Source organism: Acinonyx jubatus, chromosome B4 (assembly GCF_027475565.1).
Source record: "Acinonyx jubatus isolate Ajub_Pintada_27869175 chromosome B4, VMU_Ajub_asm_v1.0, whole genome shotgun sequence".
NCBI lineage: Eukaryota > Metazoa > Chordata > Mammalia > Carnivora > Felidae > Acinonyx > Acinonyx jubatus.
In genome coordinates this window covers 68,238,171-68,265,829 of record NC_069387.1, presented here as the reverse complement: position 1 = coordinate 68,265,829, position 27,659 = coordinate 68,238,171, and the positions used below count along the sequence as shown (strand labels likewise).

Here is a 27,659-nt window from a genome sequence, read left to right as displayed (position 1 = left end):
GTATGTATATTTTTACAAAAGTAAAAACTGGAAGGATTGACCTAATTGTTTTAATCTGCATTTATTCTTGATATTGGTTTGTAGTAGAAAAAGAAAGCAGTGGCCCTAGCACAAGGACTGTGATTTAGTTTAGTTCTGAGATAGCAGATGAGTGCCGGACACTGGGTTAGGTCCCAACAATAGGGAGGTGCTGAATAGGTTTCATCTTCTCTCTTCAAGGAAATTAAAGTTTTACAGGGAAAGAGATAAATAATTATAATTTACTGTGTTACGTACAGATCTGTTTTCTTTTTGTTTTCCCTATTCCCACCTTCCCTCTAAATACAAAAAGGAGAAAGGGGAAACATTCTGATTTGGGGCATGGGAAACAGGCAGTGAAATGTCAGTGGTGATCCTATTCCCTGTTCTTTTACAAAACTCCGGAGAGTAAACTCTAATGGTCAGAGATCGTAGCTTGTTCATGAATTTAGGATAATCTGGGTGCTTAACTGGTGAATAACTGGTATATTTCACTCTCAAATTAACTAGCACCTGAACCCAAATTTCTCCTTAGCCATCTGGATGTCTTCCATTGGTTCTGTTTCTGCAGTTGGTTACCAGAAGTCTATGGTAGTTTGACTAAGAACACTGTATGAAGCCTTAAATTGTTTTGTGCTAAAGAACTTTGATTTGAGAAATATTTTAATTTGTAGGAAATTTTGAATCTCTAAAATCCAATTTTCTTTTCATTTTTAATAATTTTAAGTCTTTTTTTTTTTTTAAAGTTTATTTTGAGAGAGAGAGCACCCATGAGCATGTAAGAGCAAGGGAAGGGCAGAGAGTGGGAGAGAATCCTAAGCAGGCTCCACACTGCCAGTGCAGAGACTGACCCAGGGCTCCATCTCATGAACCGTGAGATCATGACCTGAGCCAAAATCAAGAGTTGGACTCCTTTTTTTTTTCCCCCCACTTTTTAAAAATGTTTGTTTATTTTTGAGAGAGACACAGAGAGAGCGTGAGCAGGGAAGGGGCAGAGAAAGAGAGGGAGGCAGAATCTGAAGCAGGCTCCAGGCTCTGAGCTGTCAGCACAGTTCAGACGTGGGGCTCAAACCCATGGACCGCGAGATTGTGACCTGAGCCAAAGTAAGTTGCTTAATCGACTGAGCCATCCAGGTACCCCAAGACTCTGACTTTAACTAACTGAGCCACCCAGGCACCCCCAATTTTATTTTCATTGTGCAGAGTCCAATACATTTTTTTAAAACTAGTAGTCTTCTAATACTGGGATAGTACAATTGTTTTTCTGTATTCTCTTTGAGTCAGTGCTGTCTTGTACAAGTGTTTATGTTCTTATTTATGAAATTCTTAATTTCCTAAAACCATACTGTCTTCAAATTTCTAGATGGACCATGGACTGTGAAATGGTATTAGTGTTTATAGTATGAGAATCCCAGTGTCTTCTAAAGTCTGTCATAGTATCTCATAAAAAATAGTTACTGTTATTTGCTTTCACCCTAGTGAGAGAGGTGTATTTTCCTTGATAGCAAATTAGAATCTGTGTTAGGTGAGAATCTTTTCCAGAAGGGCGAATGTGAATATCTTTTTTTTCTTAAGTTTATTTATTTATTTTGAGAGAGAGAGAAAGGGACGGGGAGAGAGAGAGGGAGAGAAAGAGAGGATCCCAAGCAGGCTCCACGCTATCAGTGCAGAGCCTGACGTGGGGCTCGAACTCATAAAACCATGAGATCATCACAGAAGGTGAAACCAGTAGTCAGATGCTTAACCAACTGAGCCACCCAGGTGCCCCGCAAAGGTGAATATCTTAAAAATTGCTGAGAATGGGTAAATTTGAATAAATCATAATGAAAAGTGTTTATTTTACTTTGTAAATTTAACACTTGGATTGTAATTGAGAATATTCCTAAAAACAAAGCATGTTGTGGTGGATGGAGTTAGTTAAACTATGGGTCAAATCTTGTTCTATGTGTACATAGGGCTGCTTTCTTTCTATTTAACCCTCTTGCCAGAGATAACGTGAAGAGCCTGGTTACCATTTGGTGGAACAATCCTGCTGGCTCAAGCCTCTGCCCAGAAATTTGATTCAGTCTCTTTTCTGGACAGTCTGGTAAGCTGTCATTGTTCTTTATGTTAAAATCATCTTATTTAGAATGTACCCAAGAGGAATTTAATACTAGAGGAACAAACAATATTAAGTTCAGTGAAAATGTTAAAAGTTACATTAATTTAAGGCTTCACATTAAGCATGACTAAATTTTAATAGCACTTTCCGATAGAAATATAATGCAAGCCACAAAAGGGAGCCATATATGTAATAAAAATTTCTCATGGCTAAACTGAAAAAGTATAACAGGTGAAATTACTTTTAATGCTGTATCTTATTTAACCTAACACATCTAAAAATTACCCTTTCAAATTATTATTGAGATATTCTACAATTTGTTCATAGGAGTCTTTGAACTGTGGTTTATATTTTATTTTCATACCACATCACAATTTGGACCAGTGCAATTTTTTTTTAACGTTTATTTATTTTTGAAGGAAAGAGACACAGAATGTGAGTGGGGGGAGGGACAAAGAGAGAGAGGGAGACATACAATCTGAAGCAGGCTCCAGACTCTGAGCTGTCAGCACAGAGCCTGATGTGGGGCTCGAACTCACGAACCGCAAGATCATGACCTGAGCCAAAGTCTGATGCTCAACTGACTGAGCCACCCATGCGCCCCCCCAGTGCAATTTTAACAAGTGCATAGTACTCACATGTGGCTTCTATATTATATAGCACAGACTTAGAGCATCTGAAAAAACATTTGGTTTTATATAATTCTCCTTCTGTTACTTTTCATTAAAGATGCTTTAAGTTTCTTTTCTTCTTTTATTACTTCACCTGTTTGTGGGTGTTCAGCTTTACTGTTGATCATTGGTAACCTGAAATCCTACTATCCATTCCTACATTTGACAATTTCTGTAGTTCTGTACTGTTCTGTGATACCTGGGTCTACTTAATTTCTTTATATAAAGTGTAAAGTTTCCTTCCTGTAAACGTTTCATCAGAATATTGGTTCCTGCTTTTTATTGGAATATCAGACTTAGACCTTCTGCATGGGCTACTGTAGGTAGGATTATACATTATTGTCATTGTCATCTCTCCCACCCCATTAGGGTAACAGACCTCTCCTTTCTGGTTTAAAGTCATTCCTCTGAGCCAGAAGGATTTCTTACATGATGACTTTTTTATATGGGGAAGTCTCACATCTTACTTTATGGGGATTGGGTGTCCATTCTCTAAGATGCCTATTTGCTTAAAGATTTCCAAATCCATCAATTTTTCTCTACCTTTCCCCAGTAGATACTATTTGAGAATGAACATATTGCAAAATAAAGCCATATCTAAGGTACAACACATAAAACTTGACATCCTGACTTCATATCCTGTTGGTTTCACCTTTCCTAGATGAGGGACATTTATGAAGATTATTCTGAGTAAATAAATTTATAACCTTTAATACTGGTTATCTCTGTGTCCCAATACCAGCAGAAGAATCTTCTACATTTTATATTAAACACTGCTAGACTTTGCTCTTGTAATGAGATTATTTGAACTCTGAATATATAAATGCTCAGGGTGTCTGGGTGGTTCATCTTTTTAAGCATCTGACTCCTGATCTATGCTTAGGTCATGATCTAATGGTTCATGAGATCGAGCCCCATGTTGGTCTGTGTGCTGATAGTGTGGAGCCTACTTGGGATCCTCTCCCTTTCTCTGCCCTTTCCCCCACTTTGTTCGCGTGCCTCGTGCACCCGCCCTCTCTCTCTCTCTCTCTCTCTCTCTCTCTCTCTCTCTCTCTCTCTGTGTCTCTAATATTTTTTTGTATAAGTGCTCAGATTCAGGGGTTTCCTGGGCTACCTGTTTTCTTGTCTTAATTATTTAACTTTCATACCTGTTTTGAATTTCCAGTCTTCCTTAGCCTACCTCTTTGTTATTTCATCTCCCTTCTAGCAGAATCTCAATCCCATTCTGTTTTCTTCCCAGCTCTACTATCTAGGCATACCCATTGTTGTTAGTAGGCATTGCCCAGCACATTGAACACAGCATTTGTTTAGGTAGTAGTTTTAGCACCAGTCGACAGCCTTAGGATAGGGTGTGGAATTAGCATTGGAGGGCCTGGTAGGGTGTTTAAGTGAAGCAGAGAATATTCTCATTCTCACATACACTGTGACCATTCATCCTGTTTAAGTTCATTGCCTTTACCCAGGTGGGAGTCGATAGTTGCTTATTGTGGTCACTGGTGTTTGGCCAGATTTCTGAGTTAGAGGCAGTTATAGCCAATGAACACTAGGCAGCATGTGGTAGCAGATGACTGTGAACAAAACTAAACACTGGTACAAGAGTGTTTTAAGATTAGAGCCAAGGAACACTGGATTCGTTTTTTCTTTTATTTTCCTTCCTATGATTAGATAGTTCTGTTTACTGCCATGACACTGATGTTCAAAAATGTTTAACTTCATCTTTAAGTATTTACTGAGACCAGCAAAGTGCCAAGTACTTTCTCCACAGTGACCAACAGACACTGTGCCTTTTCAAGCAGTGGTTACTTGTCATTCCTCTTTATGTATTTTTTAAAATTTTTTATTTATTTTTTTAATGTTTATTTTTGACGGAGAGAGAGAGTGATAGCGAGCAAGCAGGGGAGGGGCAGAGAGAGAGGGGGGAGACAGAATCTGAAGCAGGCTCCAGGCTCTGAGCTGTCAGCACAGAGCCTGATAAGGGGCTCGAACCCATGAACTATGAGATCATGACCTGAGCTGAAGTCGGACGCTCAACCGACTGAGCCACTCAGGCACCCCTTGTTATTCCTCTTTAAATGTCCAGGAGCTTACTGCTGCCTTCAGGTCCAGTCAGAGACCTCAGCTTAGTAGTTTTTGAGGTTCTGCAGTAGAGACTGGAAACTGATGACTAGTGGTACCAGTTTGACTTGTCTTGTTTTGTTTGGTGCCTTCAGTGTTAGTCTGTAGCATGTTTCAAAGAAATGGAATTGCCATTAATCGTTCAGAAGATTTTGCTTGAAATTTTAAATTTAAGCTTTTTTTTTTTTTTTTTTTTTTCAAATTAGAAGATCTATCAACTGTGAGCCACATTGTTCATTGCCACAGTTCGACCCATGTAGAGGGGACTTTGGCTCTTACAGTTCTCACCACTCCCTGTTGTCTCCTGGGATTTTGTTATAACAGGTCCTCCTTACTCATTTTTATTAACTATCCAGTCTCTAGATAATTGAACTTGCAACCACTCTTCTAGATAGTCCGGTATCTCACTACTCTAAACTTTATTTTTTTTCTATGATATGAACCTTTTAGTACAGCCAAGAAGACATCCTTAGGTAAAGTCTGTACTTATTAACATGGCTTACAAATCATTTCATGGCTTGGTTCATGTTTATTTCTTCAGCCTTAGCTCTTGCCATTCATTCACTCCAGTAATGTTACACCCCAGTCTTATCCACCACCACCCCTACCAGTGTTGTGCTCTGTTGTTTCTAGTCTTTGCACACGCTCTAATCTCTGGATGCTGTTTTGATTTTCCTCTCATTCTCTGTCCCCACTGCTTCTCACCTCTCACCCCTTGTTTGGTTAATTCCTGTTAATTTCATGTTTTAGTTTAGATGTCACATCCTTCAGAAAGCCTTCCCTGTTCCCATAGGCTCTGCCTAGGTAATCGTCCTGTGTATTTCTGTAACTGCCTGAATTTAACCTAGTCTTAGCACTTGCAACTGCTTTTGGTAGTCTGCTTTCCAAACCTTCTATAGACTTTTTAAGAGGGTGTCTTCTTCACCTTTGATTCCTAGGGCCTGTCATAAAATAGGTGTGTAGTAAATATTTCTTGAATGGATGACTTCTTTTTCTAAGTTCTTTAAAAAATTTTTTTAACGTTTATTTTTGAGAGAGAGTGCGAGCAGGGGAGAAGCAGAGAGTGACTGCTTAGATCTGAAGCAGGCTCTGTGCTGACAGCAGAGAGCCCAAAACAGGGCTCAAACTCACAAGATTATGACCTGAGCCAAAGTCCAACATTCAGCTGACAGAGCCACCCAGGCACCCCTTTCTCTAAGTTCTTTTAATAATTTTTTTTTTTACAGACATAGTTTTTTTTTTAGTGTATTTTTTTGAGAGCACGCGAGTGAACACGAATAGGGAGAGAGAGAATCCCAGGCAGGTTCCACACTATCAGTTCATAGCCCAATGTGGAGCTCAAATTCATGAGATCATGAGTTCATGAGATCATGACCTAAGCCAAAGTCAGACACTTAGCTGACTGAGCCACCCAGGTGCCCCTCTTTTAATAATTACTAATTCTGAGTCTTTGCTTATGTGATTTCTGTGGTATAGAATGTTCTTTTTACTCTTCCAATTCTGTTCATCCACCAGTTTCAACTTGGGTGGACTCTCCTGAGAGATTTTTTTTTTTTTTTTGGTCGAATTTCAGTATCTACTTACTTTTTACTTCTTTAGGTTCTGGTAAAACTTTTTACTTTTGATTTTATTTTTTAAAGTTTATTTATTTATTTTGAGAGAGAGAGAGTGAGTCGGGGAGGGACAGAGAGAGACAGGGAGAGACAGAATCCCAAGCAGGCTCCACTGTCAGCGCGGAGCCTGATGTGAGACTTGAACTCATGAACCATGATACCCTGACCTGAGTTGAAACCAAGAATCAGATGCGTAACCAGTTGAGCCACCCAGGTGCCCCCTGGTAACACTTTTAGAAACCTCTCATTTTAGGGCAACGTGGTTTCATATGTATTACTTTATATCAAAGTTGTATTTAATGTATAATACCATTCTTAAAGTGTTACTTGCTAGTAAGTTGTGCATATAAATAACTAGTTAAAATAATTTATCTAGTGATTATATTAATTTATGAGTCAAGCCTGTACTGGTTTCCTGAATATTCTCCCTTATTTACTGAGAACTCTGACATCTAGCCAGAAGTTTTTGTCTCTACCTAAATTTCTTATGTTTTGGACTTTTCCCATACTAACAATGCATATATTTTAAGTGCTTGGTTATCTTTCTGTTTCTTGCACTAAACTGTAAACTAGGGGTTGAAACCATGTTTGTCTTGATGTAAACACCTGTTGGTATAATATCTTAACTAATGTTGGAGTTTGGAAGATATTGATATTCCCCATATGCATGTTTAAGGTCTGACTGCAAAACAGTGAGTGTTTTCAATAAGTTGGGCATGAACATCACATTTCTTTACATGATAATTATTAGGCAATTATTTAGATAACTTCATTTTGTCTTCTAGGAATTTCAAACTTAATATGTGCAAAATTGAACTTACAGTTCTCTCCCCAGATTCCCCCTTTCTTGATGACACACACACGTTCTCTCCTCACTCTCTCTCTTACCCTCTACATCCTCCTATTCACTTATAAATCCTATATGCTGTACCTCCAAAAATATATTTAGAATTCCACCTCTTTCACCCTCTACTGTTGCCATCCTGTTACAGGCCACCACTGTCTCCTGCTTGCCTATCACAGTAAATTCCTAATTGGTTTCTGTGAGTACAGTCTGCTCTCCTACCATCTGTTCTCTAAATAGCAGCCAGGTAGTTTTTGTTTGTTTTAAGTTTCCAAAGCTATTTAAATTTGAACCTCACAAACCCCTTTGTAGAATGACTATTATCATTGTAATTATTTTACCAAGAAAGTAGAGTCCAGACAGGTTAAATGACTTACATGAGAACAGAAGCTATTCAGTAGTAGAGCCAAAATTTAATTATGGATTTTCTTGTCTCAAAGCTTTGTCTTGTGGACCACAAATTCTAAATGTGATGGCTTAAGAACTCATAAGAGGAACATTACTTTAAAATCTCCCCTAGGCAGTTTTCCAAAGGGATATGTCATTCATACTATTTATAGTCACTTTTTAAGAGCAGTTTTAAATTCACAGTTAAATTGAGCAGAAGGTGCAGAGATTTTGCATACACCTCTTGGCCCCCACACTTGGCACAGTGCACCACCCCCCCCCATTATCATCATCCTTACTAGAGTGGTATATTTGTTACAACTGATAAACCTCTGTTGATACCTCATTATCCCCCAAAGTCCTTTGTTTATATTCGGGTTCATTCTTGGTGTTGTGCATTCTGTGAGTTCAGATAAATAGGTAATGATGTGTATCCACCATTATAGTGTCGTATAGAATAATTTCGCTGTCCTAAACATCTTTGATGCTCTGCTTTTTCATCTCTCCCTCCTCCCAGCCCTTGGCAGCCACTGATCTTTTTACTGTCTATACTTTTGTCTTTTCTAGAATGTCATATAGTTGGAATGATACAGTATGTAACCTTTTCAGATTGGCTTCTTTCACTTAGTAATATCCATTTAAGGTTTATCCATGTCTTTTGATGGCTTGATAGCCCATTTCTTTTTAGACTGAGTAATCTTGTGTTGTCTGGATGTTCAACATTTTATGTATCCATTCACCTTTTAAAAACCATCTTGGGGGGCGCCTCGGTGGCTCAGTCAGTTGAGCGTCCGACTTTGGCTCAGGTCATGGTCTCGTGGTCTGTGAGTTTGAGCCCCGTGTCAGGCTCTGTGCTACCAGCTCAGAGCCTGGAGCCTGCTTCAGATTCTGTGTCTCTCTGTCTCTCTGACCCTCCCCTGTTCATGCTCTGTCTCTCTGTCTCAAAAATAAACAAACATTAAAAAAAATTGAAAAAAACCATCTTGGTTGCTTCCAAGTTTTGACAATTATGGATAAACCTGCTATAAACATCCACGTACACGTTTTTATGTGGATATAAGTTTTCAGCTCCTTTGGGTAAATACCAACGAGAATAATTGCTGGATTATATGGTTAAGTATGTTTAGTTTTGTAAGAAACCGCCAAACTGTCTTCCAGAGTTGCTGTTCCTTTGCACATTCCCACCAGTAGTGAGGGAGACTTCCTGTTGCTCCACCTCCTCTCCAGGATTTGGTGTTGACAGTGTTCTGGAATTTGACTTCGAAAAGGGCAACCAGGCAATTTTTATTTTAGTCAGGTCATATTATTCTCTTTTTCAGAACCTTTGCATTCTACTTAGTTTCCCATTCTACTTGGAATAATATTCCAAGTTCTTTTCATTGTATGAAAGGAAGGCCTTATATGACCTGGTCCTTGGGACCTCTTCATGCCTATTTTATCATTTCCTCTCTCGCTCATTGCAATTGAGACATTTTGGTCACCTTCATGTTCTTCGAACCTGCCAGCCTTCTACCACAGGGCCTTTGCAAGTTGGTCTTGTCTTTGCTGGAATTTTTCACATCTGGGTATCTCCATGGTTTACTCCTTCATTTCGTTCAGGACTCTGCTTAAGTATAACCTTACTAGAGGTGCTTTTCTGATTTTCCCTGTAGAAAAATAGCACTGCTGTGTAGCTCTCTTCTTCTATACCCTGCTTAAGTTTTCTTCTGCTACTACCTAATAATATTTGTAATACAATAATATAATAATAATATGTGTGTGTATATGCACGTATGTGTATATGTATATGTATATACACACACATGTATATAAATAAAATGTATATGTTTGTCTGCCTTTACTAGAATGTAGGTATGCTCCATGAGGGGTATTTCTGTATACCTGTAGAATAGGACCTGGTATATAGATGTTATTTCGTAAATGTTGAGTGAATGAATGAATTACACCAAAAAAATGTTTTAACATTACTGATTTTGAATATAATGGTAGGACACAATCATATACATAAGGAAGGCTTAGTTTTATTTTTTTTTTTCCACAACTTGTAAGCTTTGTGAGGATAAGAATTTTCTTCTTTGCTGTAGTCTCATGTCTAGAATGTTGCCTGGTGGCAATATATATTTAATAAATAATTACTGAACAGGGATGTCTTTATTATGAAAACAACCAAATTATACTATATGTGAAAGTAATGTTGAATAGAACTAAAAGTAGACTGTAAAACTCCGAAGTTGGGGGAAAGGAGAAGAGAAAGAGTGATAGTACTACCTTGATTAAAATTTCTGGGTGTCATTACTTCTATTTATCTCCACCATTTGCCAACTACTCCAAGCCACCATCATCACTTGTCTGGACCACTCTAATAGTGTACCACTCCATCTCTCTAATTCCAAATATATTATGCTTTAGTTCATTCTCTACAGTTTGAAAATTTTTTTTAATGTTTATTTATTTTTGAGAGAAAAAGAGAGCACAAGCAGGGCAGGGACAGAGGGAGAGGAAGGAGCAGAATCCGAAGTAGGCTCCAGGCTTTGAGCTGTCAGCAGAGTCCAGTGTGGGGCTCAACCTCGAGAACTGCAAGACTATGACCTGACCCGAAGTCGGACGCTCAACCCACTGGGCCACCCAGGCGCCCCATCATTCTCTAGTTTTAAAATGGAAATATGATGGAAATCACTTCTCTCCTTAAACGTATTTCAAGATACCTATTGAATGTAGAATAAAATTCAGATTCTTTCACTTGGCCTATTTATAAACTGCATCCGGCCTGCCTACCTCTTGATCTCAGGCAGTTCTTCAGTATTTTCCCAGTGTTACAAACTTTCAGTTTTTATAAGGCAACAAGTTCTTTGCTGCCTTTGTACACTCAGTGTTTACTTTCTACCACATACTCTCTTTCTCCCAGTCTTTTACTGGGGCGACTCCTTTGCATTATTTAAATAAGAGCATGTTGGATCGTGTGAGCAGTCATCTTTGAAGGCCTTACCTACCCTCACTCCTGTTGCAGTTGCTCATGGTGTTCAAGTGGGACAGGCAAGAACAAAACCACAGTTTGTAATTGTATTATGTAGCTAACTTTTTTGTTTGCCATTACACTTTTTTGTTTGCCATAACACCAAGCACGGCACTTGGTGCCTAGTAGGTGCTCGGTAAACATTAGTTTAATGTGTGAAATAACTGTATAACAAAAAATGGAAAACAAAAAAATAAACATGGAAAGAAAAAAACCCCAGAAAACAAAAAGAAGACCACGTGTGCTTATTAAAGCAATAAATGCCCACAACATAAGCTCAGTTATTAAGCAAGACTCAGATTAGGTAGAATACAAAACTCAACTATACAATGAATATTATTAGAAACACATCTGGAACAAAATTACTAAGAAGGTTGGGAGCAAATGGATATAGTGAAAACAAGATATTAGGCAAATATAAACAAATTAATCAGTGGATGGTATTGCTAGACAAAGCTAATTAAAAGTAGTAAACACCAGGTGAGAAAGAGAAGCACTTTGTAATAGTCAAAGATATAGTTACTAATATAAAGACAGCTACAAATCTTTATTTTTTAAAAATGAAGCATTGGAATATGCAAAGTGAAAATTAAATCCAAGGAGGGAGAGAAATACAGCAGTAATGGGAGACTTTAAAATGTGTTTTAGGGGTGCCTGGGTGGCTCAGTCGGATAAGCATCTGACTTCGGCTTAGGTCATAATTTCGTGGTTTGTGAGTTTGAGCCCTGCGTTGGGCTCTGTGCTGACAGTTCAGAGCCTGGAGCCTGGAGCCTGCTTCGGATTCCGTGTCTCCCTCTCTCTCTGCCCCTCCCCTGCTTATGTTCTGTCTCTCTCTGTCTCAAAAATAAATAAAGCATTAAAAAAAATTTTCTAATGTCTTTTAGTCCTTGTCATATCAGAGATAAATAAGTAGACAATATGAATCATATAATCAATAAATCTGAAATAATATACTCTTATTGTAAAAAGAAAAAGCACCGTTTCAATTTCCCATGGAACATTTAAAAAAATAAGTACTAGAGGGGTGCCTGGGGCACTCGGTTATGGATCTGACTTTGGGTCAGGTCATGATCTCACAGCTCATGAGTTTGAGCCCTGCGTTGGGCTCTGTGCTGACAGCTCAGAGTGCTTTGGATTCTGTGCCTCTCTCTCTGCCCCTCCCCTGCTCATGCTCTGTCTCTCTTTTTCTCTCAAAAATAAACAAACATTGAAAAAAATTTTTTTAATTTATTAAAAAAAATAAGTACTAGAAAGAAAACTGGAAAAAAAAAAGTAGAAACATTATCAACCACATACTCTACAATGAAATTGTAAGTTAATAACAAAAGCAGGACCCAGAAACCAAATCACAAAACCTTCTCAAACCTCAAAACAAAAACCTCAGGGTGCCTGGGTTGTTGAGTTGGTTGAGTGTCTGACCTTTGGTTTTGGCTCAGATTGTGATCTCCCAGTTGTGGGATCGAGCCCCATGTCAGGCCCTTTGCTGAGCATGGAACCTGTTTGGGATTCTCTCCCTCTCTCTCTCTGCCCCTTCCCCACTTGCTCATATGCACTTTCTCTCTCTCAGAATAAATAAACTTTAAAAAAAAAATAAAAAGATAAATAAAAATTACAACTTTATTCTGTTTTATGCAGTTTTCTATGTTGTCCTTTACAGTGATACAAAACAATTATTTTATAAAATACAACCACTGGGGCGCCTGGGTGGCTCAGTCAGTTAAACATCCGACATTGGCTCAGGACTTTGGCTCAGATCATGATCTCACGGTTCATGAGTTGAGACCCGCATCGTGCTCTGTGCTGACAGCTCAGAGCCTGGACCCTGCTTTGGATTCTGTGTCTCCCTCTCTCTTTGCCCCTTCCCTGCTTGCTCTGTCTGTCTGTCTGTCTGTCTGTCTCTCTCTCTCTCTCTCTCAAAAATAAACGTTAAAAAAATAAAGTAAAATAAAATAAAACATGACCATAAATTTGAGAGGATCTTCTTGGCAACTTTTGATTCTTCTTTGGTTGTGGTAGATATTAAATTAGAAGCAGCTTGGGATTGGGAGTTGTGAATGTGATCATTTAAGGTTGCCAAAAGCAGATATACCAAGCAGTGGTAACTGATAACAAGATAGGAGACAAAAGAATTACCAGTTAGAATGGCACAGCATCCTGGAACTGCCCTTTCATGTAAGAGGAGATGGCCAAAACATCTTAATGGCCCCCCGTTGGTGAGACATGTTGTATGAAGTTCTGAATGGTGGCTCATGATTTATCACAACTGCACAGCATTGTGACATGTAGAAAGCATGGCTGTAAAAAGACAAATACTGCATAATCTCATGTACGTGTGGAATCTAAAAAAGATGAACTCAGAGTGCCTGGGTGGCTCAGTCACTTAAGCATCTGACTTCAGCTCAGGTCATGACCTCACGGCTAGTTAGTTCGAGCCCCGTCAGGTTCTGTGCTGACAACTCAGAGCCTGGAGCCTATTTAGGATTCTGTGTCTGCCTCTCTCTACCGTTCCTCCACTCATGCTCTTTCTCTGGCTCTCTCAAATATAAATAAACATTAAAAAAAAAAAAACTCAAAAGAAGCAGAACAGAGTGGTGGCTCCTGAGGAGTGGGAGAAACTGGGAAATGTTGGTCAAAAGGTACAGAGTTTGTTATGCAGGATGAGTAAGTTCTAGAGAATCTAATGTGCAACATGGTGATTATAGTTAACAATATTGTATTGTATACTTAAAATCTGCTAAAAGAATAAATCTTCAGTGGTCTCACCACCACAACAAAAAAAGCTGATGGATATGTTAATTAGCTTGGGTATGGTAGCCATTTTACAGTATACTCATGTATCAAAACAACGTTGTACACTTTAACTGTATACAATTTTTGTTTGTCAAATGCATCTTAATAAGGCTGAGAAAAAAAAATAAAGTATGGACTTTAGAATCAGGCAGACGAGGGTTGAATGTGACTTGGAATATGATCATGGCAGGTTTCTTGAGCATTTTGAGCTTTAGTTTCCTCATCATGTGAAAAGGAATTTGTAATGAAATAGTGGATGTAGAGCTTAGATTGATCTTTGGCACATGTAAGACACCTTTCATAGCTTTTATACATTATACTAGTTACTAAGACAGTGAAGCATGTAACAAATTATAGGAACAGAATTTAAACATTTGGAATTTTTAAATGTATGCTTTAGTCAGCTGGAATATAAATTTTATATAAGCCCTTCATTCTCAGTTACTCATAACTAAGATCTTGCTACATTTCATTTTTTAATAAAGTATAATCAACATACAAAAAATGCACAAGTCTTATGTTTTCCGTTTGACTGCATATAACTTTGAATATTAAAGTGGTGGTATCTTTTCATTTGCATTGAATTACATACCAGTGAATTGCTAAATATATTTGATAACTCTGATAATTTAGTAAATTCTATGTTAAGAAAATCCTTTTTTTAGGAATTTCAAGTTATTCAAAGAACTGTGCTAATTTGTGGTCATTGTTGGTCTGTATTAACTCAGTAGCACTGTTTTTTTAGTAAATTATATTTGTGACCTGTCAAACAAAAATTTCTGCACATAGCTTCCATTTAGCACATATTTTATATGAGATTAAAAAGGTAGTCTTGTCAAGTTTCTTTTTATTTACCCCCTTTGGGGAGCCTAATACACTTCTTTTTTTCATTTTATTGGTTAACACAAAGTGTTACATTAGTTTCAGGTATACATCATAGTGCTTCCACAAGTCTATGTTTATGCTATCCACAAGTCTGTATTTATGCTGTGCTCACCACAAATATAGCTACCGTTCTGTCACCATACAAGGCTGTATTCCCTATGCTGTACCTTCTATCCCTGTGATTTACTCACCCCGTTACTGGAAACCTGTATCTCCCACTCCCCTTCACCTACTTTGCCCAACCCCCTATCCTCATTCCCTAAGAGAAGCTGGGAGTTCACTTGTGTTTGGCTGAGATATAATGAGAATAGACGATATTTGTCCTTCCTAAATTAGGACATTCTGTTCAGAAGCAGAAATCTCTTCTGGAGTTTTTTCCTCTCTTCTTTAGGTGAGCCTCTTTTTGTTGCATGTTTCTTTATATTTCCTGTTAAACCTTAACTTCCCCTTTTCAGTTATTTTGGAATATGTCATTATGACCTATTAATTCTAAAGTAATTCAGCTCACTTGTGTACAAACCGAGTTGTTTACTTACTGGTTTGTGATATAATTTAACTGATTAGAGCTAAGTCTGTCTTAGCAAACATGAATGTTTATTCAGAATGTGGTTTTTCTAAGAAATATGGTATTATGTCATAAATTTCAATAGTCATCGATCCAAATTTTGGAGAACTTAACGCAGGCTGAATTAAATCATCTACTAGCAGATAAAGGATAGTCATTTGTTGATTATGACTCATAATTGTGAAAATGTAATAGTAATATGTAATATACATATACATACATAGAAAATATAATATATAATATGATCATAAAGTAGGCTAGCAGTGATTGGTGTTATTAGGTTTAAATTTAAAAATATTTCAAACTATAAGAATAGCTATCTTTAAAAGGACATTTTTAGGGGGACATGGATGGCTCAGCCGGTTAAGTGTCCGACTTCAGCTCAGGTCATGATCTCATGGTTTGTGAGTTTGAGCCCTGCATTGGGCTCTGTGCTCACAGCTCAAAGCCTAGAGCCTGCTTCAGATTCTGTGTCTCCGTCTCTCTCTGCCTCTCCCCTGCTTGTGCTCACGTGTGCTCTCTCACTCTCCAAAAAAAAAAAAAAAAAAAAAAAATTTAAATTAGAATGAAATTTGTGATTACAGGCATCTTAAGTAGAAAAAATCTAAAGAAAATGACAAAAGTAAATTAAAACAGGCAGTTTTGCTCAAGATTTGTGTTCTAACACTTTCAAAGTTAAATGTAACTAATTTTATTTTGAAAGAATGTGCTACTGTTATATATTCATTATTGATCCTGTTGTTTGTTTTGGACTGATTATTTGTATATGAATTATCGACAAAAGGTGTTTATACTAGGTTAATTTTCCTCTGATACTTAGTGTGGGTTTGCTTACCTTCCCTATCTGTAGCATATATGCTCAGTTAATATTCATGAAATTCCATTTGATATTAATAGTAGCCTGAGAAATATAACCAGGAAAGTAAAATTTTTAAGGACTTTATATCTGCTACAAATACATTATATATAATGTTTATAATATATAATGTGTATAACATTTAACAGATTATAGATAATATGTATATATGTATATGTGTACATATGTGCACATATACACGCACTCAAATATATACATACACGAGGCTAAATAGCAGACTTTAAATATGTTTCTGCTATTGTGGCATCATCATGCCTCTAATCATCCAGCCTTAAACCTTGATGTCTCAAAGCCTCCTCCTCTCTGTCTCAAGAGCCCCAGATCCAATTAGACTCCTGAGTGGTTTTCTTCACATTCTCTCACATAGCCCGTTTAAACCCCAGAGCCCTACTTTAGACACTTATTGTCTCTCTCTCTCTCAAATATGGTAATAATTTCATATTGGTTTCCTTATTTCAAGTCTGACCACCTTTCATTATCAGCAGTGAGGATTCAAAAATGGATTCTGTTTTTTAAACTTTTTATTTATTAAATAACATTTCAAACACATGCAAAAATAGAATACCTTATGGATTGAACTTGTGATAGCTCCCTGTTCCTTCAAAAGAAATCCAGACTTCAGGCAACTTAATAAGTAAGTCACAACTTTCCATATCCTGGTTCCAACTTGCCTTTCCAGCTTTGTTCCCTATTATAATATCCGTATTCTAGCAATGCTAGCTTATTTACTAATTATGGGTTTCTGAAAATGTTCTGGAAATTCCACGCATCCTCTTGACATTGTGGCTGTTCATAGTGCTCCCTCTTTTTAATTTTTTTTAATGTTTTATTTTTGAGACAGGCAGAGTGTGAGCAAGGGAGGGGCGAAAAAGGAGGGAGACACAGACTCTGAAACAGGCTCTGAGCTGTCAGCACAGAACCTGATGTGGGGCTCAAACCCACAAATTGTGAGATCGTGACCTCAGCTGAAGTCAGACGCTCAACCGACTGAGCTATCCAGGTGCCCCTTTGTTCCCTCTGTCTTAATTGCCCTTCTTTTCAGTCCCATGTGTTGAAATTCTGCAACTTAATGTTCAATTTAAGTATAAGCTCTTCAGGAAGGCTTCTCTAACATTTTTCCTTTCCACTCTGACTCTCCCAGTTGTAGGTGTGCTCTTTTAGTGTGTCCTACCTTTCATATTTATTCAACAAATACTTACTGAGAGTATACTATGTTCTAGGCCATTATTGGATCCCTCACGTCTGTTTCTCCCACTAAAACAGAGGCTCCATGATGTTAGGAACCATATTGTCTTCATTTTTTAGCCCCTTCTTGGATTTAGCACAGTATCTTGCATATAGGTGAAGCTTTGAAGTGAATAGTGATCTTAACAATTGACCTTCAGTTATTTTCAAGTAAAGTATTATATAATAAAATTGTACATATGAATACTTTGAAAGTTTCTGTTTTTATTTCAAAAAGTAAAACATTTTTTAAAGGTGTAGAAAATAGAGATAGGACAAAGAAGAAAATTAAAATCATCTTAGAAACTGGGGCGCCTGGGTGGCTCAGTCAGTTAAGTGTCTGACTCTTGATCTCAGCTCAGGTCATGATCTCAAGGTTCGTGAGTTCAAGCCCGCATGAGGCTCTGTGCTTACATCGCGGAGCCTGCTTGGGATTCTGTCTCTCCTTCTCTCTGCCTCTCCCCTGCTGTGCTCTCTCTCTCAAAATAAATAAACTAAAAAAAAGTTAAAACAAAATCATCTTAGAAACCTAGAAATAGAGGCACCTGGGTGGCTCAGTTGGTTAAGCGGCTGACTCTGGATTTCAGCTCAGGTCATGATCTCATGGTTCGTGAGTTTGAGCCCCACGTCAGGATCTGTGCTGACAGTGCAGAGCCTGTTTGGGATTCTCTCTCTCTTCTCTCCCTCTCTCTGACCTCCCCTGCTGTCTCACTCTCTCAAAATACAAAACAAAAAGAAACCTAGAAATGATAGCCAAAAACACTTTGCATTGATATATTACTTTTTTTTTTTCTTTTTAATGTTTATTTGAGAGAGAGACAGAGCACAAGCAGGGCAGGGTTAGACAGAGAGAAGACATAGAGTCTGAAGCAAGGTCCAGGCTCCGAGCTGTCAGCACAAGAACCTGATGCAGAGCTTGAACTCAAGAACTGCAAAATCATGACCTGAGCTGAACTTTGAGGCTTAACTGACAGAGCCACCCAGGTGTCCCTATTTTATTCACTTTTTAATTACCTGTACTCCTGTTCTGCTCCCTCTTTGTCTCATCTGTGCTCCTCCTTCCCATACCAGAAACCACTCTTTTCACATGGATTTTTGGCAAACAGATTTATTATATATTTCTGTTTAACAAACCATCCCAAAAGATTTGCTCACAGTTTCTGTGAGTCAAGAATTTGGAGCAGCTTAGCTTAATAGTTCTGGCTCAGGATTTATCATGAGGTTGCAATTAAGATGTCAAATGAGGCTGCCGCATCTGAAGGCTTGACTCAGCTGCAGCATCTGCTTCCAAGATGGCGTAGTCACACTGGCTGTTGTTGGCAGAAAGCCTTAGTTCCTTGCTATTTGCACTTCCCTGTAGGCCTGCTTCAGTGTCCTGATGACATAACAGTTGGCTTCTCCCACACTGAGTGATCCAAGAGTGAACAAGATGGAAGTCACTGTGAATTTTATGACCTACCCTCAAAAATCCCACTTAGTGATTTCTGCAGTTTTCTTCTGGATACACACATCAGCACTGTTGAGTGTGGGAGGAGACTCTACAAGGGGTGAATGCCAAGAGATAACGAGGCTCATCAGGGCCATCTTCAAGGCTAGTGCTAGTTGTCTATCTCTACTCTAGAATTGAGCAAAACAAAGGTGAAATAAGCCAAGTAGCTTTTAGTTTTTAACAAATTGGGACTTCAGAGTCCCATTTTATTTCAAAATGACAATATGGGGCACCTTGGTGGCTCAGTCGGTTAAGCATCTGACGTTGGCCCAGGTCATGATCTTGTGGTTTGTGAGATCAAGCCCAGCATCACACAGCTGACAGCTGCTGACAGCTCAGAGCCTGGAGCCTGCTTCAGATTCAGTGTCTCCCTCTCTTTCTGCCCCTCCCCCCCACTCACACTCTTGTCGCTCTCTCTCTCTCTCTCTCAAAAATAAACATTAAAAAAATAGATGTTACATGGGAATGCAAGCTGGAAAACAGTATGATGCAGCCACTCTGGAAGACAGTATGGAGACTCCTCAAAAAACTAAAAATAGAATTACCCTACGACCCAGCAATTGTGCTATTAGGTATTTATCCAAGGGATATAGGTGTGCTGTTTCAAAGGCACACATGCACCCCCATGTTTATAGCAGCACTATCAACAATAGCCAAAGTATGGAAAGAGCCCAAATGTCCATCGATACAGGAATGGATAAAGATGTGGTGTGCGTATATGTATATATATACACATACACACACAATGGAGTATTACTTGGCAATCAAAAAGAATGAAATCTTGCCATTTGCAACTATATGGATGGAACTGGAGGGTATTTTGCTAAGTGAAATTAGAGAAAAATACCATATGACTTCACTCATATGAGGACTTTAAGAGACAAAACAGATGAACATAAGGGAAGGGAAACAAAAATAATATAAAAACAGGGAAGGGGACAAAACATAGGAGACTCATAAATATAGAGAACAAACTGAGAGTTACTGGAGGGGGTTTGGGGGGGGTGGGCTAAATGGGTAAGGGGCACTAAGGAATCTATTTCTACAATCATTGTTGGACTATATGCTGACTAATTTGGGTGTCAATTTAAAAAAATAAAATTGTGAAAAAAAATAGCAAAAGTAAGGATGGGACTATCATAATACTTGGTGAATCCTAGCTGAAATACTTTACATACATCAGAATCCCTTTGTAAGGGGTTTATGTGTAATTTCAATAATACAAGAAAATACCATCCTCTTTAATCATGACTGGCTAAGCTAGACTCTGTCAATTAAATGACATTGATTTCCCTTAGTAAATTTGCTGCTTTCTTTATAAAATGCAGATTGTGAAGAGGAATGAACAACCACAGGAGGCTCAATTCAAGTTTGTTGTGTCAATTCATTTCAATTCAACAAATGTTTATTGAACACCCACTGGGTATCAAACTTGGTGCTGGAGTAATTGATTCATAATGGTTTGGGTGCTTATTAATTAACAGCATTTGCAATGCTTTCATTATTATATGTGTGATTGGGTGGGGTTCTGAGATAATTAACATTAAAATCCTGTGAATTTCTAAAGGAAGTATACAGAAAGATAAACAAATGTTATTCTCTTTACTCATAACTCTCATTTCTTTTGTAACAATTTTTTGTAACAATTTCTTTTGTAACGAATTTTCTATTCATTAGAAAACTGTGCCTTAAAACTAAAGATGGCACATTCATACTTGATAATAAATGTATATGAAAATCAAGTTTGCAAATTATTTTGAGATTTTACAAAAATCTTGACAAATCAACATCTTCTAGAAAGTTTCTCAGACATGCTAATAAATAAAAAAAAAAGATAGAGTTATATGTAAAACCATGAGGCTAAAAAAAATAGATATTACAGAATGACAGAGACAAACTCTTATAAGAATGCATTTCTAAATCAAATTTTAGTGTTATCTTCACAAATTAGTAGCTTTCAGCTTTTTCATATATTAAATTATCTGAAAAACTTCAAAAATAAATAATAGTTTATTATTAATCTTTAATGCTTATTATGTATAACACAATGTGTTAAGATGTTTTCATGTTCACAACTTTCACTCCTCACAATATTGCTTCTCACTGACAAATGAGATTTTAAGTATCAGAGCAGGATTGCACTCCAGGCAGACTTATTTCAGAACCAGGCTCTTAAACATTATGCCATTGAATCTCAATTTTAAAGTATCCTTGGAACACAGAGGATATATAAGCATACCACAACTTCATGTAAATTAAAAAAACTTAAGGGTACTGGGTGTCATCTGGTTGAGCATCCGATTCTTGATTTCGGCTCGGGTCATGATCCCAGGGTCATGGGATCGAGCCCCATGTTATACTCTGTGCTGAGCATGGAGCCTGCTTAAGATTCTCTGTCTCTCTCTCTCTCTCTCTCTCTCTCTCTCTCTTTCTTTGCCCCTCTCCCCTGCTCCTGCTCTCTCTGAAAATAAGACATAAAAATAAGGTGTGCTGGGTGGCTCAGTTGGTTAAGGGTCCTTCCTTTGATTTTGGCTCAGGTCATGATCTTGGGGTTCATGAGACTGAGCCCCTGTAGGGCTCTGCACTGACAGTGCAGAGCCTGCTTGGGACTCTCTTTCTCCCTTTCTCTTTGCCACTCCGTCTCAAAACAAATGAGTAAAACATTAAAAAAATAAAGTGATTAAAAGTAGTATTTTAAAAAATAGTTATTTATAATAAGTCACATCTATGAAAGATATTGTTTACTAAGTTTTTATAGAGCTCATGGACTTGAACTATAAATCAGGTTCTCCAAATTTTATGGTTATTTTCCTGCCCTTAAGTTCTGCTAACTTAAAATTATAATTTGCTGAAATGGTAACAAGTAATGGCTTATTCAGATAATTCTAGATATTCAGATTGAATATGACCCTAAATTATAGATAATTTCTTAGGCTGTTTCTTTTACTCTCAGATTCTTGATGAACGTTGACTCCCTACAATGTTGAGAGTTTGAATATTTCAGATTGAGGCAGTGACAAATGTAATATTAATTAGTTTTCTGGTTAATCTTAGTGGGAAAGTCAATCTCTTGGCTATCTGGCTATTTCTTAAACTAAAATTAACTTTTTTTGTATTGCACCCTAAGTCAGCATATTCATGCTATTCAAGATGCTAAACATACTGCTCAGATATGCATACTACTTGAGCAAGTGTTAGAAATCGCAGAAATGATCATTTCAGATGTTATTAGTGTCTTGAAGAAATGTAAACACTTTTTCCTGCAACAGCTTATATTAAGGTAGAAAATATATTCAGTATTTTCTTTGTGTAGAAAAGATACTATGACCATTCTGATAATAATCAAAGTTGGGAGCTGTATTTTTGATTTCTAGCTATATACATTGAGGTCTAAAGCAATATATGGATTAGGCAAGTAATTCTAACCTCTTTTATAAAAACTGCATACCTACACAAATAGCTGGTATTCTGTCAGTACTGATCCCAGCCCACCTTGTGCATAGTTCACAGTTTTTAATATAGTTTCACTCTACTGGTGGTACCTTTTCTGTAGGTTGGGATATCAATGATAAATCAGTCATTGATCACTTCTCTATCAGATAGATTGTCTGTGATATAACAAGAACTGATTGATATTTTTTCATATTTGTGGTTCTAACTGTAAAGCAAAAAATCTAGTGTGAACATGTAATAGTATTAACTCTTCTACATTATACGTTATTAATACTATACATTGCCCAGCTCTACCATTTATTAAAAGGATTTTGTGCCTTATGCTTTCTCTTCAAACATGTCATCAACTTTGTGAATGTGTTTTTTAAAGCTTCTCTTTATAATGTTTTTGCTATTGTAAGTACAACTATGAATGATGCCTTTGTGGTTTTAGAGTTCTCTGTTTTTAGTGACAGAATGAATCAGTTTTACACTGAAGACTGTATTTTGTTTTTGTTTTGTAAAAACTTATTTGGTTTGCCAATAATTCTGAAAATTATTCAAAAGCTTTGATACTTCGTGGCACTTTTTGACAAAGGATTATATTGTCACTAGAGGCAAAAGAATGCTGGTTTATTAAAACCAGTTTTTAGATATTTATCAGTACACTTTAATTTTCCAGGTACTAGTGCACACATTAACACTTGCAGATTCACCTGCCCTAATCACTCTGATTGACATTCTGTGTTCTGTTGAAATCTCTCGCTCAGTGTTTACTTTACATCATTATTCTGAATTTTGGCATTTCTGGAATTATTTTCATCTCTACTTTTATGAGTTTGGATTTTTACAAAATAACAGAATTTCTGTGAAAAATCATAATTGATCTTTTTAAATTTGTGATTATACCAGAGTGATTTTACTTGATTGACTGATAGGGCCCACTAGTGGTACACAGACCTTACTTTGGGAATGTTGTGCTAAGCTGTTCTAAGAACACAGGAAGTAACAGGTCTGGGTGGTAAAAGTAAAGGAGAGGTAAAATGAAAGGAACAATACTACTGTCTGATGATGACTTTGAAAATCAGTGTCTTAACCCACACTGGACCAAGAAGCAGAGGAAAGGCAGTAGGGCAAAGGAATAAGGAGAGACAAGACACAGTAAACTCTGCAACAGGAGTAACTGACAGCACAAAATAAAGGTGAACACTACAGAGGAGCAAAGAAATACCAACTAGAACAGCTGTATGAGGACATTAAGTGAAGGACATATCAAGCATTTACTTCAGTAACTTGAAGCCTGGGACAGCTTGTCCCACACTAAAGGCAGTGGTGAGCTAAGTCAGTACCATAACTTCTTTGTAATACGTAAAGTTTCAGTGGTGTATCAAAGAAACCTTCCTCCAGGATAGACACTAGATTTTCTGTAACATATGGCATCTTGTTACTTGGAATGTTAGTAGGTGTCAATACATATATTAGTTATCTGTTGGAACATAACAAATTCCCTCAAAACTTAGCTGCTTAAAACAACAAGTATTAATTACCTCACAGTTTCTGCCAGTCAGGAATCTGGGTGTAACTCATGTGGGTCCTCTGGTTCAGGGTCCCTCACAGGCTGCAGGCATCTCAAAGCATGCTTGGGGGAGGAATTACTTCCAGCCTGTTGGCAGGCCTCAGTTCCTCTGTTGACCAGAGGCTTCCACTGTTCTTTGTCATGTGAGCCACTCTGTAGAGAGTCCACAACATGGCAGGAGAGTGTGAGCAATATGGAAGCTAGAGTCTTCTAGTAACCTGATTTTGGAAGTAGCATCAATTAATTTTGCTATCTCTGTTTGTTAGAAGCGCTTTATTAGATCCAGCCTACTGACAGCAAGGGGATTAGACAAGAGCATGAATACAAGGAGGTAGGGCTTATTGGGAACCAACTCAGAAGACTGCCTGACACAATAATTGCCTGCCATTTTCATGAGTGAGCAAATGAATGAAGGAAAAGAGAGAAACTTAGGAAAAATAGCTTGTACCAATAAGTCCTCCATAAATATAGGTTGCAAGAATGGAAAGTCAACCATAAATAAAAGAAAATTAATTTCCAGGTAAGATTTGTTTTAGCTAAAAATAGACCTATTTTGATCAATAAGTGTGGTATCCATATCATATCATATATGGACATATAAGTTCATATCATAAAAGAAAGGCTTGGAAAATATGCGTGATGTTTTCTACAGACTTTAAAATCAAATAACATCTTTTAATATTGCCAGTGTCTTTATTTAGAAAGAGAAGAGCATCTAGATTTGATGTTTTTTAGTCATTGGTTTTCAACCTTTCCTACACGTTGGCATCACCTTGGAAACTGGAAAAATGAGCCAAAAAAGGATACCTGGGCTCTAACCAGGCGAAATAAATCAGAGCCCCTAAAAGTCAGGCCCCAACAGGGATATATTGCTTTAAGAGCTCATCAGGAGATTACAATGTGTGGTCAGGGTTAAGAACCCTGCTGATTGTTTTAAAAAATTGTTTTTAATTGATAAATAGTTGACATTAGTGTCAGGTTTACAACATAGTGATTCAGCAATTATGTACATTAGGAAATGCTAACCACCCTAAGTGTAGTTACCATCTGTCACGTAGTTATTAGGATATTATTGACTATATTCCCTATGCTATGCTTTTCATCCCTGTGACTTACTTATTTTATAACTGGTAATTTAAGTGGTTTTTTTTTTTTTTTAACATTTATTCATTTTTGAGAGAGAAAGAGACAGACCATGAACGGGGGAGGAGCAGAGAGAGAGGGAGACACAGAATCCAAAGCAAGCCCTAGGTTCAGAGCTGTCAAGCACAGAAGTCATGAAGCCATGACTTAGAAACCGTGAAGTCATGATCTAAGCCGAAGTCAGACACTTAACCGACCAAGCCACCCAGGAGCCCCTAAGTGGTTCTTAACAGGAGGGTTTGAGTATGTATCCTTTCTCTGGTTTCATATAAATTGAAAAGGAGATAATTTTATGAAGAAACTGTCTTCATTCAGCATCTGTTCAGTATGTCCATGGCACTTGTGGGGGCTAAAAAAATGTAAGAGGTTTAAAAATGGGAATAAATTATATTTCATTATATAGTTATATGTGTATTTAATATGATAATCTGACATAGTCTACATGTGCTATCGGGTTTCAGAGAGGGGAGAGATGTATATAGACCAGAGTAGTTAAGGCTATTTGGAAAAGATGGGATCCAAGATGCATTAGGAAAGTACAATTCGAAATGTAGTAACTTGCTTTACTGGACAGATCCAAATCCTGGAGTCTGATTTGGAGAGATCTGACAACGTAGCCAGCCAGCACTTTGATCTTATTCTGTAGGCCAGTGACAGTAGGAGCAACTCAGAAGCTTTGAAAAATACCAGGTTTAACTCCTGAGGGTGTTAATTCCATTGGTCTAGGTGGGGCCCAAGTATTGTAATTTTTATTAGACTCCTTGTGATGCTAATGTATAGCCAGGCTTGTAAAAACTGCCTTAGGATCACTTAGGGTCCCTGGAAATTTTTTAGTAGGAGGATTTAACATTCACCTATCCATTAAAAACGCATTGGATCTTCCTTCCTTCCTGCCTGCCTGCCTGCCTGCCTGCCTGCCTGCCTGCCTGCAGGCACAGGGCAAACAGCAGTGAACCAGATGAAACAGGAAAGTGTCCCCGTTTATAATTATGGGGGTGATAACGAGCTTATATTCCTTTCTGGTAGAGGAAGACAGGCAATAAGCTAATAATATATAACATGGTAAGTAGAAACAAGTGCTTTGAAGAAAAGAAAGCATACGGAGAGAGACAGAGTAATGGGCAGAGTGGGGAGCAGAGTTGGAGGGGAGAGTGTTATTTTATTTCAGGTTAGGAAAGACTTAACTGACAGCTGGCATTTGAGCAGAGACCTGGAAGAAGTGAGGGAGTGAATAGGAAGAGGGGAATAATAAGTAGGGGAAATCCTCAGGCAGGAGTAGAAGGCCATTGAGGTTGGATATTATGGACTAAATTGTGTCCCCTCCCCCTAAATTTATATGTTGAAGTCTTAATCCCCAGTATGCTATATTTGGAGATAGGGCTTTTAGGAGGTAAAGCAGGTTAAATGAGGTCATAAAGATTGGTGAAAGGTGTGATAGAATTAGTGGCTTTTTATAAGAAGAGGAAAAGGGTGATCTCTGTCTTTCTCTACTATGTGAGGATACAGTGAGAAAGAGGCTCTCTGCGAACCAGAAGGAAAGCACTCACCAGAAGCCATACCCTGCTGGACCTTGATTTTGGACTTTGAGGCTCCAGAACTGTGAGAAGATAAATTTCTGTTGTTTAAGCCACACGGTCTACAATATTTGTTGTGGCACCGCAAGCCAACTGAGACACAGGAATAGAGGTTTCCGGAGGGGAGATTAAAGAAGATGAGGTGGAGAGAGAGACTGAATCATGTAGGGTTTCAGACTAGAGCAAGAATTTTGGATTTTATTTTCAATTGCCATATACTCTGGTTGCCAGAGTGTAACAAGGGGGAAGGGGTTTAGATGGGGAAGAGGAACCCAATGAATGGTTTTAAGCAGGGGAGTGATATAATTTGAGTGATATAATTTGATTTATATCTGGAATGATCACCTGGCTGCTTTGTGAGAGAATAGTCTATAGCAAAGCAGTTGAAGAATCAGGGGCAAGTGGCAATACAAGGGTGGCATCAGTGGGGTTGGTGAGAAATCCAATTCTTGATCTATTTTGAAGGTAGAGTGGAAAGCATTTGCTGGTAAATTAGATGTGAGTGTGAGAGAAAGTGGAGAATGAAGACTGCTACCATGTGTTTGGTCTGAGCAACTGGAAAAATGGAGTTTATTTACCAAGATAGGAAGACTGTGAGAGACTGGAAGAGTGGAAGAAGGAACGAATCAGAAGTAGTTTTGAATAAGCTAAGTTATTTTGAGTTGCTACTAGACATCGAAGTGAAGATGCTAAATAGGCAGTTGGTTATGTAAGTCTAGGGTTTAGGGGAGACATTGGGGTTGGTGATACAAATTTTGGAGTTGTATAGATCAGTTCTCAACCTTGGATGCATTGATTTATCTCAGGATTGGGGCATTTTTTAATTTGATTACCAGTTAGGTTAAACATTTTTAAAAACTGCTTTTATTGAGGTATAACTGACATACAGTATACTGCACACAATTAAAGTGTACGATATGATAAGTTTTGACATACGAATATACTTGTGAAACCATCACCACAGTTAAGATAGTGAACATATCCATCATCACCAGAAATTTCTTTGTACCCCTTTTTAATTCTTCCCTCCTGTGCCTACCTCTTTCCCATCCTCAGTTGCTAGGCAACTATTGATTTGCTTTCTCTATAGATTAGTTTGCATATTCTAGAATTTCATAGATGGAATCATAACAGTGTAATAGTCTTCTATGGCCTCTTTAAGCATAATTGTTTTGATATTCAGCTGTGTTGTTGAGTGTGTCAGTTCATTCCTTTCTGTTGTTGAGCAGTATTTCATTATATGAATGTACCGCAATTTCTTTATTCATCTCTTGGTGGACATTTGGTTTGTTTTCAGTTTTTGGCCATTACAAATAAAGCTGCTGTGAACATTCATAAAGAA

General features: G+C 37.7%; 1 protein-coding gene across 6 annotated transcripts in view; it reads left to right on the top strand.

The window, feature by feature from the left end:
• Positions 1–27,659, top strand: part of YAF2 (YY1 associated factor 2) — a 75,133-nt gene that overhangs the window by 32,679 nt on the left and 14,795 nt on the right. The window contains exon 3 of one of the 6 annotated variants that reach the window (XR_008300211.1): positions 2,007–2,104. The exons of the other annotated variants lie outside the window; for them this stretch is intronic. The gene's annotated coding sequence lies outside the window, so the exon portion shown is untranslated. The remainder of the gene's footprint in view (positions 1–2,006; positions 2,105–27,659) is intronic. 6 annotated transcript variants of the gene reach the window in all.